This window comes from Macaca thibetana, chromosome 2 (genome assembly GCF_024542745.1).
Source record: "Macaca thibetana thibetana isolate TM-01 chromosome 2, ASM2454274v1, whole genome shotgun sequence".
Classification (NCBI taxonomy): Eukaryota; Metazoa; Chordata; class Mammalia; order Primates; family Cercopithecidae; genus Macaca; species Macaca thibetana.
In genome coordinates, this window is record NC_065579.1 from 102,318,847 (window position 1) to 102,339,672 (window position 20,826).

The 20,826-nt window shown below is 45.8% G+C and overlaps 1 protein-coding gene across 3 annotated transcripts in view; it reads right to left on the reverse strand.

Annotated features, from left to right (window-relative positions):
• Window positions 1–13,163, reverse strand: part of MAP4 (microtubule associated protein 4) — a 231,400-nt gene extending 218,237 nt beyond the window's left edge. The window contains exon 1 of one of the 3 annotated variants that reach the window (XM_050780601.1): window positions 12,979–13,163. The gene's annotated coding sequence lies outside the window, so the exon portion shown is untranslated. The remainder of the gene's footprint in view (window positions 1–12,978) is intronic. The other 2 variants (XM_050780603.1, XM_050780642.1) reach the window with 2 other exon arrangements.
• Window positions 13,164–20,826: the final 7,663 nt, after the last annotated feature.

A 20,826-nucleotide genomic window follows, 5' to 3' on the forward strand; every position in this document is an offset into this window, starting at 1 on the left:
AAGCCTGTAATCCCAGCACTTTGGGAGGCCGAGACGGGCGGATCACGAGGTCAGGAGATCGAGACCATCCTGGCTAACACAGTGAAACCCCGTCTCTACTAAAAATACAAAAACTTAGCCGGGCGAGGTGGCAGGCGCCTGTAGTCCCAGCTACTCGGGAGGCTGAGGCAGGAGAATGGCGTAAACCCGGGAGGCGGAGCTTGCAGTGAGCTGAGATCCGGCCACTGCACTCCAGCCTGGGTAACAGAGCGAGACTCCGTCTCACAAAAAAAAAAAAAAAAAAAGAAAAGAAATGATTTTTTAAAAAACTAAATATAACAGCTAAAACTGTAAAATTCTTTAAAGAAACAAATTACAACTACATTCCCAGCACTTTGCAAGGCAAGGGAAGTGGATCACTTGAGTCCAGGAGTTTGAGATCAGCCTGGACAACACAGTAAGACCACATCTCGGCCGGGCACGTGGCTCACGCCTGTAATCCTAGCACTTTGGGAGGCCAAGGTGGGCAGATCACAAGGTCAAGAAATTGAGACCATTTTGGCTAACATGGTGAAACCCTGTCTCTACTAAAAACACACAAAAAAATTAGCCGGGCGAGGTGGCGGGCCCCTGTAGTCCCAGCTACTCGGGAGGCTGAGGCAGGAGAATGGCATGAACCCGGGAGGTGGAGCTTACAGTGAGCAGAGATCAGGCCACTGCGCTCCAGCCCGGGCAACAGAGCGTGACTCTGTCTTTAAAAAAAAAAAAAATTACATCTCTACAAAAAATAAACCAAAATTTGCCAAGCATCATGGTGCACGCCTGGAGTCCTACCTACTCAGAAGGCTGAGGTGGGAGGATAGCTTGAGTCTGAGAGGTGGAGGCTGCAGTAAGCAAAGATCGTGTCACTGCACTCCAGCCTAGAAAACAGAGAGACCCTGTCTCAGAAAGAAGAAAGAACGAACGAATGAAAGCACGAACAAAAGAACAAACGAAAGAAAGAGAGAGAGAAATGTTTATCACCTTAAATTAGACAACAGCTTCTTAGATGTGACACCTATAGCACAGGAAACCAAGAAAAAACTAGATAAACTGGACTTCATCAAAATTTAAAACTTTTGTGTTTCAAAAGATACTATCAGCCAGGCATGGTGGCTCATACCTGTAATCCCAGCACTTTGGGAGGCCAAGCAAGAGGACTGCTTCAGTCCAGGAGTTCAAGACTAGCCTGGGCAACATAAGGAGACCCCCATCTCTAATTAAAATTGTTTTTTTAATTATCCAAGTGTGGTGGCACACATCTACAATGCCAGCTACCCAGGAGGCTGAAGTGGGAGAACACCTAAGCCCTGGAGGTCAAGGCTGCAATGAATCATGATCACACCACTGCACTCCAGCCTGAGTGACAGAGCAAGATCTTTCTCAAAAAAAAAAAAAAAAGAAAAAAAAGAAAAAAATAATTTTCAGGTTTTAATTTTTTTTTTTTTTTTAATAGAGACAGGGTCTCACCATATTGCCCCACGCTGGTCTTGAATTGCTGGGCTCAAGCGATCCACCTTCCTCGGACCCCCAAAGTGCTAGGATTACAGGCGTGAGCCACCACGTCTGGTGATAAATAATTTTTTAAAAGGTTAAACACAATTAACATACAACTAAGCAATTCACCTTCTAGGTATTTACACAAAAATAAATGTCCATACAAAAACATATCTGAATCTTCACAGAGCATTATTCATAATAGCTAAAAAAAATGCAACCCAAATGTTCATCAATGGATGAATGGACAAACAAAATGCAGTATATCCATGCAACGTAATATTATTCAGCCATAAAAATGAATGAAATGATACATGCTACAACATGGATGAACCTAAAAGCATTATGCTAAATGAAAGAAGCCAACACAAAAAGGCCATTTATTGTATGATTCCATTTATATGGAATGTCCAGAATAGAGACAGGAAAATGATTAGTGGTTGCCAGAGGCTGGGTGAATGAAGGTAATGGAAGAGACTGCTAATGGGTATGAGGTTTCTTTTGGGGGTAATGAAAATGTTCTGGACTTAGATAATGGTGGTAGTTGCACAATATTGTGAATACACCAAAAACCACTGAATTCTATGATTTTGTTTTGTTTTGTTTTGTTTTGACAAAGTCTGGCTCTGTGGCCCAGGCTAGAGTGCACGATCACGGCTCACTGCAACCTCAAATTCTTGGGCTCAAGTGAATGTTCCTCCTACCTCAGCCTCCCAAGAGTCTGGCACTACAGGTGTGCACCACCATGCCTGGCTAATTTTTTTTTATTTTTTTATTTTTAGTACAGACAGGGTTGCCATGCTATGTTGCTCATGCTGATCTCAAACTCCTGGGCTCAAGCAATCCTCCCACCTCAGCCTCCCAAAGTGCTGGGATTACAGGCATGAGCTACCACACCTACTCCAAATTGTATGCTTTAAAATGGTGAGTTTTATGATATGTGAATTACTTGTCAACTTTTTTAGATGTGGAATGACATATGCCCAAAGATATATACTGGGGAAAACACCAAAGAAGAGTAGGGTAGAAAGTGGCCATGAATGACCTTCTAAACGTGAAACTTGAGCTGATGTGTAGAGAAGTAAGCCTGTAAATCTGCCTTATTCCCCACTTTCTCTGCTCCCAATCCTTCCTAAACTCAGAAATCACTTGTCACCCAAAGCAACACACTCACTGTCCAAATTCAAATTATTTCAATAAAAATGTTCTTCCCATAAGAAAATGACTGAGAGCTCTCCAGAGTCCTACTAGTGGATTTCTATTCCTATAAGAGAAAGTGGCCTAACCCAAATTAATTATATGCTGAGCATCCCAAATCCAAAAATCTCAAACCTGGGCGGGGTATAGTGGCTCAAGCATGTAATCCCTAGCACGTTAGGAGGCTGAGGTGAAAAGATCGCTTGAACCTAGGAGTTTGAGACCAGCCTAGGCAACATGGTGAAATGCTGTCTCTATAAAAATACAAAAATTAGCTGGGCATGGTGGCACATGCCTATAGTCCCAGCTACTCAAGAGGCTGAGGCAGGAGGATCCCCTGAGCCCAGAAGCTCAAGGCTGAAGTGAGCTGTGATTGTGCCACTCTACTCTGACAACAGAGCGAGACCCTGTCTCAAAACACAAATACACAAAAATCCAAAATCTGAAATGCTCCAAAATCTAAAACTTTTTGATGTCAAAGGAAATGCTCACTAGAGGATTTTGGAATATTTGTATATTACAGACATTCCAAAATCCAAAAAATCCAAAATATGAACAATTCTGGTCTCATATATCAAATAATGGACACTCAACCTGTATCTGACAAAGAATTTCAAGGCTGGAGCTGGGTGCGATAGCTCAGGCCTATAATCCCAGCACTTTGGGAGGCCAAGGTGGGCAGATCACTTCAGGTCAGGAGTTCGAGACCAGCCTGGTCAACATGGCAAAACCCCATCTCTACCAAAAATACAAAAATTATCTGGGGTCTAGTGGTGCACACCTGTACTCCCAATTACTTGGGAGGCCGAGGCGGGAGGATCACTTGAACCCAGGAAGCGGAGGTTGTAGTGAGCCGAGATCACACCACTGCACTCCAGCCTAAGCGACAGAGCGAGACTCCATCTCAAAAAGAAGAAGAAGAAGAAAAAGATCTATAACTAAATTTGTTGTAAGTTTCTCTTCTGACAATAGTAAAAGGCTTAGAAAGCACATTTCACGAGAGGTAGCTGGGGGAAAAGCTACTAGCGTGGAAAAGAAAAAAGTGGGACAAAATAACTGTCATTGAATAGGTGCAAAGTTGAGATTAGAGCTACCAGGAATAACTGTAGACAGAAAAATTAGGACCACTGAAGAGAAACTGCAGGGAGGCAGATCTACAATCATTATCAGGAAAATATTTCTAAAATGACAAATCTGCAAACTTGGAATTGGTAGCAACCAGCTGTGAAGTCCTTATCTTTGGAAATACCTGCATAGAGAACCCAGGAATCACCTATTATGTGAAACACTTGTCTAGATTATCTGTAAATCTCTTCTATGATTCTACGAGGAGGAAGAAGTCCAGAAAAAGAATTGTTCTTTCTCTCAATACTGCTAAAAGTATTTTTTTAAAAAAGCTAAATACCAGGAACTTCTTTAATTAAAAGGAACAATCCCATCAAGAAGACAAAGGTTGATTTGTTAGTCAAGATAATGAGACCACTTTCCTTAGGATCAAGTATAGCACTGGCAGTGAGAATAGGTCATTTGGTCAGGCACAGTGGCTCACACCTATAATCCCAGAACTTTGGGAAGCCGAGGTAGAAGGATTGCTTGAGGCCAGGAATTCAAGACCAGCCTGAGCAACATAGCAAGACTCTGTCCCTTAAAAAAGAAATAAATAAAAAATAAATCATCGATTCTAGATAAAATCACTCACTTTCTGTTTGGCCAAAGGTAAATGACTTCATCTCTCTACCTGAGCTGAAAAACAGTAATTTAAAATACCAATATTATAGGAGTATAATTTAAATTAGTTAATAACTGCAAAATGCTTTGGAAATTTACTTTATATGACAATTAAGACTGTATTTTTTACTTCATACATATACTAGAGTTGAAAAAATCAGCATGTGTTATTCATTAAATCAGCCAAATTTCTCACTGTCAGAGAAAGAAGTTAAGCAAGGAAGAGAATACTAGAATGAACTCTGTGGTGCTGGATTAGCATCAGAAATATCAGTATAAACTCATGTTTATATTTATATACAGAGAGAAGTAAACAAAGATATGTATGGGTCAGTATACATACATATTATTTCCTAACTATCCCCTGAGAGGGCCTAAAAGTAGTGATACCCTAGCAGTGATGAGTACATCAAGCTCATTTAGAAACCAGATATTGGTTTCTGGCCAGGCACGGTGGCTCACGCCTGTAATCCCAGCACTTTGGGAGGCCGAGATGGGCGGATCACGAGGTCAGGAGATCGAGACCATCCTGGCTAACACGGTGAAACCCCGTCTCTACTAAAAATACAAAAATTAGCCGGGCGCGGTGGCGGGTGCCTGTAGTCCCAGCCACACAGGAGGCTGAGGCAGGAGAATGGCGTGAACCCGGGAGGCAGAGCTTGCAGTGAGTGGAGATTGCACCACCGCACCCCAGCCTGGGCGACAGAGCAAGACTCCGTCTCAAAAAAAAAAAAAAAAAAAAGAAAGAAACCAGATATTGGTTTCTAAATACTTTTTTCCAACAGAAGGAACCAGGACACCTTGGAGAAATGGCTGATTTTAGGGTCAGGGCAGAGAAAGTATAAGATGAGACTGGAGCATCTTACAGTGCCAGAAAGTACAAAAGTGCTAAAAGACAAACGTAGGGAAGGGTATTTCAAAAGAACATGGTGCCAATGTTAAAATGGTCAAAGCTGCAACAACTTGAGCAACAAAATATAGTACTGGATTATAAGCAAATAAAAAAATATTCATGGGTCCATATTGATACAAATGATTTAATAAATAAATGGGGGAGGCACAAATCTTCTTTACAAAAGGACTCCAAATCATAAAAGTAGAAAAAATTAGAAAAATAGAAAACCAACAGAACAATATAATCAGTGCTGCCACAGGTAAGATTCACTAATGAATGCTAAAATAAGTAGAGGAAATTTTTAAGGAGAAATAAGATCTCTGTATAACCTCACAGTTATCTTCCCCAAAATATTAACTAATTACTTTGGGAATTTTAACATGCCCACAAATTCTTCCACACTCCTCCCTTCAGGGGTTGGAGCTTAATTCCCTTCCCCTGGAGTATGGATATGACTTGGTGACTCATTTCTAGGTTCTATCAAGTAAAATTAAAAAGCAGAAAAATAGTCACTTTACAGTACAGAACATCACTTTAATCAAGTTACCAAAGTTAACAAGGCACAGTGGCTCATGCCTGCAATCCTAGCATTTTCGCAGGATGAGGCGGGTGGACTGCTTGAGGACAGGAGTTCAAGACCAGCCTGGGCCACGTGGCAAAACCCCGCCTTTACTAAAAATACAAAAATTAGTCAGGCATGGTGGCACGTGCCTGTAGTCCCAGCTACTCTGGAGGTTAAGGCACAATAATCACTTGAATTGGTAGGCAGAGGTTGCCGTGAGCCAAGATCATGCCACTGCACTCTAGCCTGGGCAACAGAGCAAGACCTTGCCACAAAAAAAGGCCGGGCGCGGTGGCTCAAGCCTGTAATCCCAGAACTTTGGGAGGCCGAGACAGGCAGATCACGAGGTCAGGAGATCGAGACCATCCTGGCGAACACGGTGAAACCCCGTCTCTACTAAAAAAATACAAAAAACTAGCCGGGCGAGGTGGCGGGCGCCTGTAGTCCCAGCTACACAGGAGGCTGAGGCAGGAGAATGGCGTAAACCCGGGAGGCGGAGCTTGCAGTGAGCTGAGATCCGGCCACTGCGCTCCAGCCCCGGCGACAGAGCGAGACTCCGTCTCAAAAAAAAAAAAAAAAAAAAAAAAAAGGTAATCAGTAATGAGTCATGTTGATATCAGGTATCCCCAGATATGATATGACAAGAAGGGTAAACCATGTCTATGGTATTCTTCCCCAAAATGCATAACCTCAGGCTAATCATGAGAAAACACCAGAAAACCCAAAATGAGAACCATTCTACAAATACATGACCACTCATCTTTAAAGATGTCAAGGAAAGATAGGGAAGGAGAGACTAAGAAACTGTCACCTATTGGAAGAAACTAAAAAAACATTACATCTAAATGCAAATGTGGTATCCTGGATTGGATCCTGTAACAGGAATAGGACATCACTGGAAAACACAGGAAAACCAGAGGAAAGTCTGTAGTTTGGTCAATAATATTCCACTAATGCTAATTTCTTAATTTTGATAAGGGTATCAGGTTATACAAAATGTTAACACTAAGAGAAGTGGAATGAATATAGAATGTATATAGAAAGTCTGGGCCGGGCGCGGTGGCTCAAGCCTGTAATCCCAGCACTTTGGGAGGCCGAGACGGGCGGATCACAAGGTCAGGAGATCGAGACCATCCTGGCTAACACGGTGAAACCCTGTCTCTATTAAGAAATACAAAAAAAACTAGCCGGGCGAGGTGGCGGGCGCCTGTAGTCCCAGCTACTGGGGAGGCTGAGGCCGGAGAATGGCGTGAACCCGGGAGGCGGAGCTTGCAGTGAGCTGAGATCCGGCCACTGCACTCCAGGCTGGGTGACAGAGCGAGACTCCGTCTCAAAAAAAAAAAAAAGAAAGTCTGTACCACCTTTACAACTCTTCTGTAAGTCTAAAATTATTTAAACTGAGTTTTAAACTATTTTCCATATAAAAAGAAGGAAGGGAAGTTATAAATAAACATTTTTTTTTTTTGAGACGGAGTCTCGCTGTCGCCCAGGTTGGAGTGCAATGGTGCAGTCTCGGCTCACTGCAACCTCTGCCTCCCGGGTTCAAGGGATTCTCCTGCCTCAGCCTCCAGAGTAGCTGGGATTACAGGCGCCCGCCACCACGCCCAGCTAATTTTTTATTTTTAGTAGAGACAGGGTTTCACCATGTTGGCCAGGCTGGTCTCGAACTCCTGACCTCTTGCTCCGCCCACCTCAGCCTCCCAAAGTACTGGGATTACAGGCATGAGCCAAGGCGCCCAGCATAAATAAATTTTTAAAAGATATTTAAGTATATACAAACTAATAAAATGTTTACAGTAAGATTAGCTTTTTTTTTTTTTTTGAGATGGAGTTTCACTCTTGTTGCCCAGGCTACAGTGCAGTGGCACAATCTTGGCTCCCTGCAACCTGTGCCTCCCAGATTCAAGCGATTCTCCTGTCTTGGCCTCTCAAGTAGCTGGGATTACAGGTGCCTGCCACCATTCCAGCTAATTTTTGTATTTTAGTAGAGACAGGGTTTCACCATGTTGGCCAGGCTGGTCTTGAGCTCCTGACCTCAAGCGATCCCCCTGCCTCGGCCTCCCAAAGTGCTGGGATTACAGGCATGAGCCATCATGCCCAAGCCAAGAAGATTAACTTTTTTAACCTATAAAGAATCACAACAGCTGGTTGCAGAGGCCAGCACCTGTAATCCCAGCTACTCAGGAGGCTGAGGCAGGAGAACTGCTTGAACCCGGGAGGTGGAGGTTGCGGTGAGCTGAGATCGCACCACTGCACTCAAGCCTGGGCAATACAGCTAGACTCAGTCTCAAAAAAAAAAAAAAAAGAGTAAGAATCACAAAAGTTAGCCAAGTGTGATGGCGCACATTCACAGTCTGAACCACTGGGGAGGCTGAGGCAGGAGGATCACTTGAGGCTAGAAGCTCAAGGCTGCAGTGAGCTATGATCTCCCCACTGCGCTGACAGAACAAGACTCCATCTCAAAAAAAAAAAAAAAAAAAAAAGAAGAAGAAGAAGAAGAAGAAGAAGAAAGAATCACAAAAGTAATTGTGTTGACTTTCAAGCTTAAAATGTTAATGACATCCAAAATAGTTCACCATAAGGTCTGCATTGAAAGACTGGCCTAGGAGCTCTAAAATGGTAGATGAGTATGATGAATATGATCCCTTATGTATATCAGTGTGCTTTATTACCCCATTTTTGCAGGGGTGAGCAGGTCTGGCTCTTTCAGCAAGGCTGAAGTGCAGTGGCACAATCATAGCACTGGAGCCTTGAACTCCTGGGCTCAAGTGATCCTCCCACCCCAGCCTCCAGAGTAGCTGGGACTATAGACACATGCCACCACACCTAGCTAAGTTGTTGTTTTTGTTATTTTGCTGTACACTAAAATTATCTGGTGATTTTTTTTTTTTTTTTTTTTTTTTTTTTTTGAATGGAGACAGGGTCTCACTATGTTATTCAGGCTAGTGTCAAACTTCTGGCCTCAAGCAATCCTCTACCTCAGGCTCCCAAAGTGCTGGAATTACAGGCATGAGCCACCGAGCCCTACCATCCCCCTTCTTAACCTTAACCTTAACTGTCCTCAACCCACTCACTCCTAGCAGTAAGTCTACAATAACCTGGTTCTAAAAGTGCTGCTTAGAAAGACAAAGTGAAATCAGTGAAATTTACTTGGTTTCCTTTTCAAATTGACTATATAAATGAACTGCCAAGATGCCTTCCAGTGGGTCAAAATGTTCCTCTCAGATTTTCTCACATCTTAAGGAAATCTAAAAGCTACATAGCGACTACTCACGCTTAATCTTTTTTTTTTTTTTTTTTTTTTTTTTTTTTTTTTTTTTTTTTGAGACGGAGTCTCGCTCTGTCGCCGGGGCTGGAGCGCAGTGGCCGGATCTCAGCTCACTGCAAGCTCCGCCTCCCGGGTTTACGCCATTCTCCTGCCTCAGCCTCCTGTGTAGCTGGGACTACAGGCGCCCGCCACCTCGCCCGGCTAGTTTTTTGTATTTTTTTTTTAGTAGAGACGGGGTTTCACCGTGTTTGCCAGGATGGTCTCGATCTCCTGACCTCGTGATCCGCCCGTCTCGGCCTCCCAAAGTGCTGGGATTACAGGCTTGAGCCACCGCGCCCGGCCTCACGCTTAATCTTTTAAAAAAAAAAAAAAAAAAAAAAAAAAAACAAAGTGATTCCAAAAATTTTAACTGTCAAAAGCAAAAGTTTACAGAGCCAAAGGATTGATCACCACATTCAGAAACAAGATTAGGAAAGAACAAGATACTGTGAGATCAGGAAGAACCTACTCTCTGACTAAAGCTAAGCTGCCTATATATAAGAATATCCAGGTGCTTCCTTCACTGTCAGGAAACAATGGAGAATGATTTCTAAATAGGTAATATAAATGTATTTGTAAATTTGAAAATTTTAACAAAGGGATGCTGGAATGACAAATACTTGAAGAGACAACTTTAAAAACAAGTGGGACAGAGTAGGAAAACGTGTTAAGACACTCTCCAACACTGTGTGTCTTTACATTGGGGAAAGGGAGACTCACTAGACTTTTGTTCCTTGATTAAAACACCCATAAGGCCAGGCATGATGGCTCACGCCTGTAATCCCAACACTCTGGGAGGCCCAGGCAGATGGATCATCTGAGGTCAGGAGTTCAAGACCAGCCTGGCCAACAAGGTGACACCCCCATCTCTACTAAAATTTCAAAAATTAGCCAGGTGCGGTGGCTCACGCCTGTAATCTCAGTACTTCGGGAGGCCAAGGCAGGTGGAACACAAGGTCAGGAAATCAAGACCACCCTAACACAGTAAAACCCTGTCTCTACTAAAAATACAAAAAATTAGCCAGGTGTAGTGGCACGTGCCTGAAGTTCCAGCTACTCAGGAGGCTGAGGGAGGAGAATCGCTTGAACCCAGGAGGCAGAGGTTGCAGTGAGCCGAGATAGCGCCACTGCACTCCAGCCTGGGCAACTGAGACCCCATCTCAAAAAAATATATATACATATATATACACACACACACACACACACACACACACACAAACACACACACACAAATTAGCCAGGCGTGGTGGTGGGTACCTGTAATCCCAGCTATTCAGGAGGCTGAGGCAGAAGAATCGCTTGAAACTGGGAGGCAGAGGTTGCAGTGAGCCAAGATCATGCCACCGCACTCCAGCCTGGATAACACAGCGAGACTCCATCTCAGAAAATAAAATAGAATAAAATAAAAATAAATGGCCGGGCATGGTGGCTTGCACCTGTAACCCCAGCACTTTGGGAGGCCAAAGCAGGCGGATCACTTGAGGTCAGGAGTTTGAGACCAGTCTGGCCAACATGGCAAAACTCCGTCTCTACTAAAAATACAAAAATCAGCCGGGTGTGGTGGCACATGCCTGTAATTCCAGCTACTCATGAGGCTATGGCAGGAGAACTGCTTGAACTCAGGAGGTGGAGACTGCAGTGAGCCGAGATCCTGCCACTGTCCAGCCTGGGCAACAGAGCAAGACCCTGTCTCAAAAATAGGTAATTAAATAAATAAAATTTAAATTTAAAAAATACCCACTAAGAATATCTAGTGCCTTTCCAATTCTATAATCAACTACCTTTTTATTACTGATTAGGCAGCCCAGAACAATGGAGGTGTCCTGGTCAGTGGATAATTAAATCCAATTGTGCACATGGCACTTAATGCTTCCAACATACATTAACCGGTATCTGGTTTATCAGTCTCTGGTGAGTTTGTTATTTTGCATGAATAAATTCCAAGCACTTGAATCATCCCAATGTAAACCAAAATTCTGAAGTTTCTGAACTACTATGTGGGGGTTGGAGAGACCTTGGTTTGGTTGGATACTACTTTCGCCACTTAACTATCTGTGTGACCCCTTATTCCCATCAGTCTCAATCTCCTCATCTGTTAATAAATACAGCTAGTGACTGGGAGATGGCAAGTGCTCAAAAAGTGACAGCTTTATTATTTTGAAGCTAAATTTGAAAGGATGTGTATAACTGAGGTGAAAACATTTCATTTGAAAAGAACTAGTACAGATCAGCAAACTACGTCAATTTAAAAGACACAGTTTGAAGAGATATGTCCCAATCTATGGAGTTGAGAAAAGTAAAGTTTAAAAGTTGCAAGTAAAGTACACACTGCACAGTACAGACGGGAGTCTCCTGCTTAGCAACTCTAATGTTGTCTACCAAACACCCAGCTTGTAATAGAGCATGACAACTGTTCACTCTAAATCCATGTGCTCAGCTTGGATTCAGGATTGATTTATAAAAATAGCTGCTGGTGGTGCTCTTTGAATCTCTTTGCGCTGATGACTGGGCAGTGTTACCCTACAGGCCTAGAGCAGCTGTATTCCCTCACCACACCCATTTCTCTGTCTACCCAGCCAAGCTGACGGCACCCTGCCCCCGCCCCCCATCTCTACAGCATACTATTCTCCCTCCTCCTGGGCTGAGTGAGCAAATTACAAGCACAAATATCCCCTGATGCAATGCCACAACCATCCCTGGGAAAGAGCAAAGGCAGTTGCCAAAAGCACAGCAGCAGGGAAATGGGCGGGAGACGCGCGCGCACGCACACACACACACACACACAGAGCAAGAAACGCTGCAATACTACGCAGCCAGGGAGAGAGAATTGAGAGGCCCTGGGGAGCAATGCTGTAACAGGACCAGAGAAGGCAAAGGAGAAAAGGGGGTTTCCAGTAGAAAGCTGGGTAACACTAACCTTCCCGAGAAGCACGTATTTCATCCGAGTTTGGGTTCTAAAGCACAAACCTATAAGGTAATCAATCACTGCCTCCTCCGCAAAACAGCAAATGAATTTAATTTACTCGTTCCTGGAAGTAAGCAAAACTCTCACAACTCTTCCACAGGACAATTTCACCAAAGGGATCTCACACGGGCAGAGAACTTGTTCCATGTGATAAATCACAATCTCTGTTCTGGGTAATGTTTCCAACTGCCCCTCCTAGTCCCTGTACCCTCCCCACCCCCACCCTAATGCGACCCCTTCGCACTCCCACTGCCAGACACACGCTTTAGTCCCCACACAGTGCTGGGGCCTTTGCATGCGGGAAGAGCCCCGCCTAGGGCCCGGTTCTCCAGACCACCCTTCAGCCCCACCCATAACCCCTAACTGGACACACTAAGGCTGAATTCAGCCTCACATCAACTGACCCCCATAAAGCCTCAGAAAACGACCTCTGAGTTCTCCTACACCCCCGAACCCCACCCAAGGTCCCAGACTGTGGCCGACCCTCGCTCCGCGGCTCAGCCCCATCCAAAGTCCGAGGCAAGTCGCTCGGCCCCACCGCCCCGACCCTCAAAACTGGACCTCTCAGCCCCCCTCAATCCAAGAATCCCCCAGATCGCGCCTCAAAGACTCCGAAGGTCACGGCCGCCGGCCCCCCGCCTGGCCCCCTCCCTCGGACGCCCCCGCGTCTCGCAGGCCGGCGGCCACCGCCCTTCCACGCCTCGGGCGGGCCCCGTGGGGTACCGGGCTGCCGCGGGACAAGGCGCGGGCAGCCCCAGGACAGTGAGGAGGCCGCCCCTCCATGGGACCCCGCCTGCGGCTGCACCTACCCGCCGCCGCCGAGACGGAGCCGGAGCAGGAGGAAGCCAGGAGAGCGCCGGGAAGAGCCGTGGAGGAGCTGGGAGACGTCGGGAGGAGCCGGGAGCCAGCGAGCGAGCCGGAGGGGCGGGGCGCAGGGAGGCGGCCGCTTCCTCGTCGCCCTCTTGAGGGCGGGCGCAAGGGAGGGACGCCGCCACCGCCTACCCGGCAGGCGCCGCCGCTCCGGCCAATAAGGGTGGCGAGGGGGAGGGCGGAGGGCTACGGCGGACCAATGGGTGCTGGCCTTGCTGCCACGCTCTCTCTGCAGAGCTGCGCGAGCCGCGGGCCGTTGTGGGGGAGCTTCTTGCCTGCGGCTTGCGAATGCCGAAGCTGACGGCAGGCCGATCGATTGCCTCCGCTGTTCTATGATGGCCGTCGCTGTCTCTCAGAGTCTGGGCCCCTGGAGCGGAGAGAGTGCGAGAGTGGGCGCGCACGCGGGCCAGGCCACCAGAGGGTGGGGCCTGTGGGCTCTGTGATGTAACCTGGGAGGGGCGCGGGGCGGAGCCTAGGTCGCGGGCCAGCTGAGCTCTGGAAGGAACTTTTAGTGAAGCGGGAGGACGCCACAGGTCCTCTGCAGGGCTCCGCTTCCTGGAGCGGCATGTGGCTAGTGAACTCTGAAACGTGGCTGGCCCAAGTTGAGATGTGCTGTAAGTGTGTGTACAGTACACACACACCAGATTTCCTAGACTTAGTACCAAAAAATATATGTATTTTTTTTAAAGGGTTACAAGTGGGATAATTAATTATAACAAAATTGATGACAGTTGGGATATATTTGGTTAAATAAGAAATATTGAGGCCGGGCGCGGTGGCTCACGCTTGTAATCCCAGCACTCTGGGAGGCCGAGGCGGTGGGTCACTTGAGGTCAGGAGTTCGAGACCACTCTGACCAACATGGCGAAACCCTGCCTCTACTGAAAATACAAAAATTATCCAGGAATGATGGCAAGTGCCTGTAATCCCAGCTACTTGGGAGGCTGAAGCAGGAGAATTGCTTGAACCCGGGAGGCGGAGGTCGCAGTGAGCTGAGATGGTGCCACTGCACTCCAGCCTGGGCAACACAGTGAGACCCTGTCTCAAATGAAAAAAAAAAGTTTCCTTTTCTACTGCAATTAACATTACTTCATCCCAAAGCCCCAGATTTTGTGGAATCCTTAACTTACTGTCGTAAGAAAACACACAGGTGGGAGCTTTAAAGTTACTTTGATCATTCTTCCTGATTGCTGGAGTAGTCAGCATATTCCTGTACCAGACTTCAGGAATAGAATTGGCTTTGAGCTCCTTTGTAGTTAGATGGCGAGGAAAACTGAAAAGTGTTGGAATCCTCTATTCTTTCTGTAAACCAAAAAGTGAGACAGGTCTCAATCAATTTAGAAATTTATTTTGCCAAGGTTAAGGACTTTCCCGGAAGAAAAAAACAGAATCACAGAAACAGTCTGTGATCTCTGCCTTTCTCCAAAGATAAATTTGAGGGATTCAGTATTTAAAGGGGAAAAGTGGGCTGGAGGGAACAAGAGAAAAGGAGCAGGTAGAGGAATAGTCAATTGTGTAATTGTGTATTATGTCAAGTATGTCTGCTTAGAAATGAAAGGAAAGGCAACTTCTTGCATGACTCAGCTTTCAACTTAATTTTTTCCTTTTGGAATAGTGAATTGGGGTCCACCTAAGTTGTTTTTTTTGTTTTTGTTTTTTTTTTTTTTGGAGATGGAGTCTTGCTCTGTCGCCCAGAGTGGAGTGCAGTGGCACAGTCTCTGCTCACTGCAGCCTCCGCCTCCCGAGTTCAAGCAATTCTTTTTTTTTTTTTTTTTTTTTTGAGACGGAGTCTCGCTCTGCCGCCCAGGCTGGAGTGCAGTGGCCGGATCTCAGCTCACTGCAAGCTCCGCCTCCCGGGTTCACGCCATTCTCCTGCCTCAGCCTCCGGAGTAGCTGGGACTACAGGCGCCCGCCACCGCGCCCGGCTAGTTTTTTGTATTTTTTAGTAGAGACGGGGTTTCACCGTGTTAGCCAGGATGGTCTCGATCTCCTGACCTCGTGATCCGCCCGTCTCGGCCTCCCACAGTGCTGGGATTACAGGCTTGAGCCACCGCGCCCGGCCTATTCAAGCAATTCTTACACTGCCATGCCCAGCTAATTTTTGTATTTTAGTAGAGATGGGGTTTCACCATGTTGCCCAGGCTGTTCTCAAACTCCTGAACTCAGACAATCCGCCTGCCTCAGCTTCCCAAAGTGCTAGGATTACAGGCATGAGCCACCACGCCCAACCCGAAGTTTTTTGTTTGTTTGTTTCGTTTTGTGTTTTTTGAGACAGAGCCTCTCTCTTTCACCGAGGCTGGAGTGCAGTGAGTGGCACGATCTCAGCTCACTGCAACCTCCGCCTCCCAGATTTAAGCAATTCTCTGTCTCAGCCTCCCAAGTAGCTGGGATTACAGGCGCCTGCCACCACGCCTGGCTAATTTTTGTTTTTTTAGTAGAGACAGGGTTTCACCATCTTGGCCAGGCTGATCTTGAACTCCTGACCTTGTGATCCACCCGCCTCAGCCTCCCGAAGTGCTGGGATTACAGGGGTGAGCCACCATGCCTGGCCGAGGGGTCCAACATTTTTATTTTCCTTTCACATTTCTTTAAGATGTTTTTTCCCCAGGGCCAGGTACAGTGGCTCACGGCTGTAATCCCAGCATTTTGGAGGCCAAGGTGGGAGGATCGCTTAAGCCCAGTGGGAGGGTCTCACTCTGTTGCCCAGACTGGAGTGCAGTGGTGCAGTCATGGCTTACTGCAGCCTCCACCTCCCAGGCTCAAGTGATCCTCCCACCTCAGCCTCCCAAGTAGCTGGGACCTCAGGCTTCTGCCTCCACACTCGACTAATTTTTTTAATTTTTGTAGAGATGGGGTCTCACTGTATTGCCCAGGCTAGTCTTGAACTCCTTCACTCAAGCTATCCTCCTACCTCTGCATCCGAAAGTGCTGGGATTACAGGTGTGAGCCACCACACCCAGACTTCTTTACACCATGTTATATGTAGAGCTAGAGACCCAGGAGTGATTCTCAGTTATTCCCTTCCTTTTCCCCTCATACCTACCAGATTTTCCTCCTGCCTTAGAAACATCTCCACTGACATATGCTGTTCTGGTCCAGTCCTTTATCTCTTTCCTGTATCCTGCCATAGTTTCTTTCAAGCCTTCCCCTTGCTCCTGCTTCAGTCCAAATATCACAACTTTCTGTACCACCCCCTTCCATTCATAATATCCTCCTGCATCCCTTGTATGCCTCTCTATTACAACTCTCACCATATATGTGATAGTTATTTGTATAAATATGGATCTGCCCGGCCAGGCGAGGAGGCTCAGGCCTGTAATCCCAGCACTTTGGGAGGCCAAGGCAGGCGGATCACGAGGTCAGGAGATCAAGACCATCCTGGCTAAGAGGATGAAACCCCATCTCTACTAAAAATACAAAAAAAAAAAAAAAAAAAAAAGGATCTACCCTAACAGATTGCATCTCAAACTACAGGTTCATTCTGTTTCCCCAATTCCAGTGGAAAAGAACATTCCTTCCAGTTCCAGGGTGCCCAGGATGAAAAGCATAGGACCACCTATTCTGGGCACACTGCCTATGGGATTGCCCTGCAATTACAAGGAGCAGTAATAAAAAAGAAGGAAAAAAAAAAAAAAAAAAAGCACAGAACCTCAGCATCTCAAAGTTGGAAAGGATTTTAGCAAACTGACTCAGTCTCATGTCTAAGGATATATTCTTGAGACTCTACAAGTTCACAATAAGCCATCTCAGGATTACATTTGAGTTATCCTTTAAAAGAATGCTTTATATCTATTCATCCAAATTTTGATGAAAATGTAGGCTAGGACACAAACATTGGCAGAATCCAATAGCTTATCTTAGAGGCTTTCCTTCAGTTTTAACCTAAACCCCTTCAATGACTTTTCATTGCATCAGAATCCTAAACATGTATTTCAAGACCTTGTGCAATGATACTGCCTCTGTCTTACCTCATCATCTGCCTTTTTTCTCACTGTGCCCAGTACCATCTGCTTTCTCTGTTTCTTAAACTTTCCCTTGTCAAGGCCCTTCTCATATTATTTCCTCTGCTATCCTAATATATGATTAATATGATTTTCTGCCAGGTATGGTGGCACATGCCTGTAATCCCAACACTTTGGGAGGCCAAGGCGGGAGGATTGCTTGAGTTCAGAAGTTTGAGACCAGCCCAGGCAACATGATGAAACCCTGTCTCTACAAAAAAAAAAAAAAAAAAAAAAATTAGCTGGGATGGTTGTGGGCACCTATAGTCCCAGCTACCTGGGAGGCCGTGGTGGGAGGATCACCTGAGCCTAGGGAGGTTGAGACTACAGTGAGCCATGATCATACCTCTGCACTCCAGCCTGGGTGACAGAGTAAGACACCATCTCAAAAAAAAAAAAAAAAAAAAGATGTGATTTTCCACATAGAAAATTTGAAAGACTAATAAAAGAGTTCATGGCCAGGCATGGTGGCTCACACTCGTAATCCCAGCACTTTGGGAGGCCGAGGTCAGGAGTTCGAGACCAGCCTGACCAACATGGTGAAACCCCGTTTCTACTAAAAATACAAAAATTAGCCAGGTGTGGTAGCTAATGCCTGTAATCCCAGCTGCTCAGGAGGCTGAGGCAGGAAAATCACTTGAACCTGGGAGGCGGAAGTTGCAGTGAGCCAAGATTGTGCCATTGCCTGGGCGACAAGAGCGAAACTCCATCTCAAAAATAAAAAGAGTTCAGCAAGGTTACCGGGTACAAAGTTAATATACGAAAAGGCATAACAGCATATATATCAATAATCAATAAGAAAATGAGATAGAAAAGAAAAACCCTACAAAAATGAGATACCACAACACACCTACTAATTAGAATGGCCAAAAGCCAGAACACTGACAACACCAAGTGCTGGCAAGAAATGTGAAACAATAGGAGCTCACATGCATTGCTGCTGGGAATGCGAAAGCTACAGCAACTTTGGAAGACAGTTCAGCAGCTTCTTACAAAACTAAACGTACTCTCATATGATCCAGCATATTGCCCTCCTTGGTATTTACTCAGAGGAGCCAAAAATTTATGTCAACACAGGCAGGGCAAGGTGGCTTACGCTTGTAATCCCAGCACTTTGGGAGGCCGAGGCGGATGGATCACCTGAGGTCAGGAGCTAAAGACCAGCCTGGCCAACATGGCGAAACCTCATTTCTACTAAAAATAACAAAAATTAGCTGGGCATGGTGGCGGGTACCTGTAATCTCAGTGGCTCTGGAGACTGAGGCAGGAGAATCGCTTCAACCCAGGAGGCGGAGGTTCCAGTGAGCTGAGATCACACCATTGCACTCCAGCCTGGGCAACAAGAGCGAAACTCAGTCTAAAACAAAACAAAACAAACAAAAAAAAACATTATGTCTACACAAAAACCTGCACACAATTTTTTTTTTGCGGGGGGCGACAGAGTCTTGCTCTTTTTGTCCAGGCTGGAGTGGTGCAGTGGCGCCACCTCAGCCCACTACAACCTTTGCCTCCCGGGTTCAAGCGATTCTCCTGCCTCATCTTCCCAGGTAGCTGGGATTGTAGGCATGCACCACCATGCTGGGGCTGATTTTTGTATTTTTAGTAGAGACGGGGCTTCGCCATGTTGGCCAGGCTGGTCTTGAACTCCTGACTTCAGGTGATCTGACCTCCTCGGCTTCCCAAAGTGCTGGGATAACAGGCATGAGCCACTGCGCCCCGGCCTCATGAATGTTTATAGTAGCTTTATTCATGATTGCCAAAACCTGGAAGTAACGGAGATTTCCTTTCATAAGTGAATGGTTAAATAAACTGGGATTGGAAGAATGCACCAAAAAAAAAAAAAGGCTGGCCTTGGGTGGTAAGGTTACATAGTTATTATTTACTTCTTAATGCTTTTCCAAATTTTGTACTATAAATCATTTATTTCTTTTTACAGTCAGAAAAAGTTCAATGAAATTTTGTTTTTAGAGACTGGTTCTCGCTATGTTGCCCAGGCTGGAATGCAGTGGCTATTCACAGGTGCCACTCGACTACTGATCAGCACGGGAGTTTTGACCTGCTCCATTTCTGACCTGGGCTGGTTCACCCCTCCTTAGGCAACCTGGTGGACCCCTGCTCCCAGGAATTAACCATATTGATGCCGAACTTAGTGTGGACAGACACCTAATCCACATAGTGCACTACATCCCAGAACTCCTGGACGTAAGTGATCTTCTTGCCACAGCTTCCTAAGTAGCTGGTACTACAGGCGTGGCACCCCACCTAGCACTTTATGTGTGTATGTATGTATTTATTAATTTATTTATTTTTGAGATGGAGGATTGCTCAGTCGCCAGACTGGAGTGCAGTGGTGCGACCTCAGCTCACTGCAACCTCTGCTTCCCAGGTCCAGGTGATTCTCCTGCCTCAGCCTCCCAAGTAGCTGGGACTACAGGCGTGTGCCACCAGGTCCAGCTAATTTTTGTATTTTTAGTAGAGACAGGGTTTCACCATGTTGGCAGGATGGTCTCCATCTTTTGACCTTGTGATCCACCTATCTCGGCCTCCCAAAGTGCCGGGATTACAGGCGTGAGCCACCACGCCTGGCCACACTTTATTTTTTTGAGACAGGGTCTCACTCTATTGCCCAGGCAGTACTGCAGTGGAACAATTTTTTTTTTTTTTTTTGAGATGGAGTTTCACTCTTGTTGCCCAAGCTGGAGTGGAATGGCTTGATCTTGGCTCACTGCAACCTCCACCTTCCGGGTTCAAGTGATTCTCTTGCCTCAGTCTCCCAAGTAGCTGGGATTACAGGCATGCACCACCATGTCCATCTAATTTTGTATTTTTGGTGGAGACAGGGTTTCTCCATGTTGGTCAGGCTGGTCTCGAACTCCCAACCTCATGTGATCCACCTGCCTCAGCCTCCCAAAGTGCTGGGATTAAAGACACGAGCCACTGTGCCCGGCCTGCAGTGGGACAATCTTACCTCACGGCAGCCTCAACCTCCTAGGGTCAAGCAGTTCTCCCACCTCAGCCTGAGAGAGTAGGCTGGGACTACAGGTACATGCCATCATGCCTGGCTAATATTTTATTTTTTATTTTTGGAGAGACAGGGTCTCACTGTGTTATCCAGGCTGGTCTTAAACTCCTGGCCTCAAATGATTCTTCTGCTTCAGCCTCCCAAAGTGCTGGGCTTACAAGTGTGAGTCACCATACCCAGTATCAATAAATACTTTTTTTAAAAATGTATTCTTATTTTTATTTTATCTCTTACAGAAAGGAAATAAATACATTTTAAAGTGAGGTAAGCAACAGCAACAACAAAAATCTTCACAGAGTGAAACAATAAATAAAACCGATGTGGTACCGAGGAATAAAACTAACAATAGGTTGTAAGACTTTCTATAGAAAAATATTATAGGCCCGGTGCGGTGGCTCATGCCTGTAATCCCAGCACTTTGGGAGGCCAAGGCGGGTAGATCACAAGGTCAGGAGTTCGAGACCAGCCTTGTCAATATGGTGAAACCCCGTCTCTACTGAAAATACAAACAAAATTAGCTGGGTGTGGTGGCACACGCCTGTAATCCCAGCTACTCAGGAGGCTGAGGCAGGAGAATTGCTTGAACCTGGGAGTCGGAGGTTGCAGTGAGCCAAGATCCTGCTGCTGCACTCCAGCCTGGGCGACAGAGGGAGACTTTGTCTCAAAAAAAAAAAAGCAAAACATTATAAAACTTTACAACTTTTAGAAGAAAATATAGGGTCAGGGTGCTGTGGCTCACACCTGTAATCCCAAAACTTTGGGAG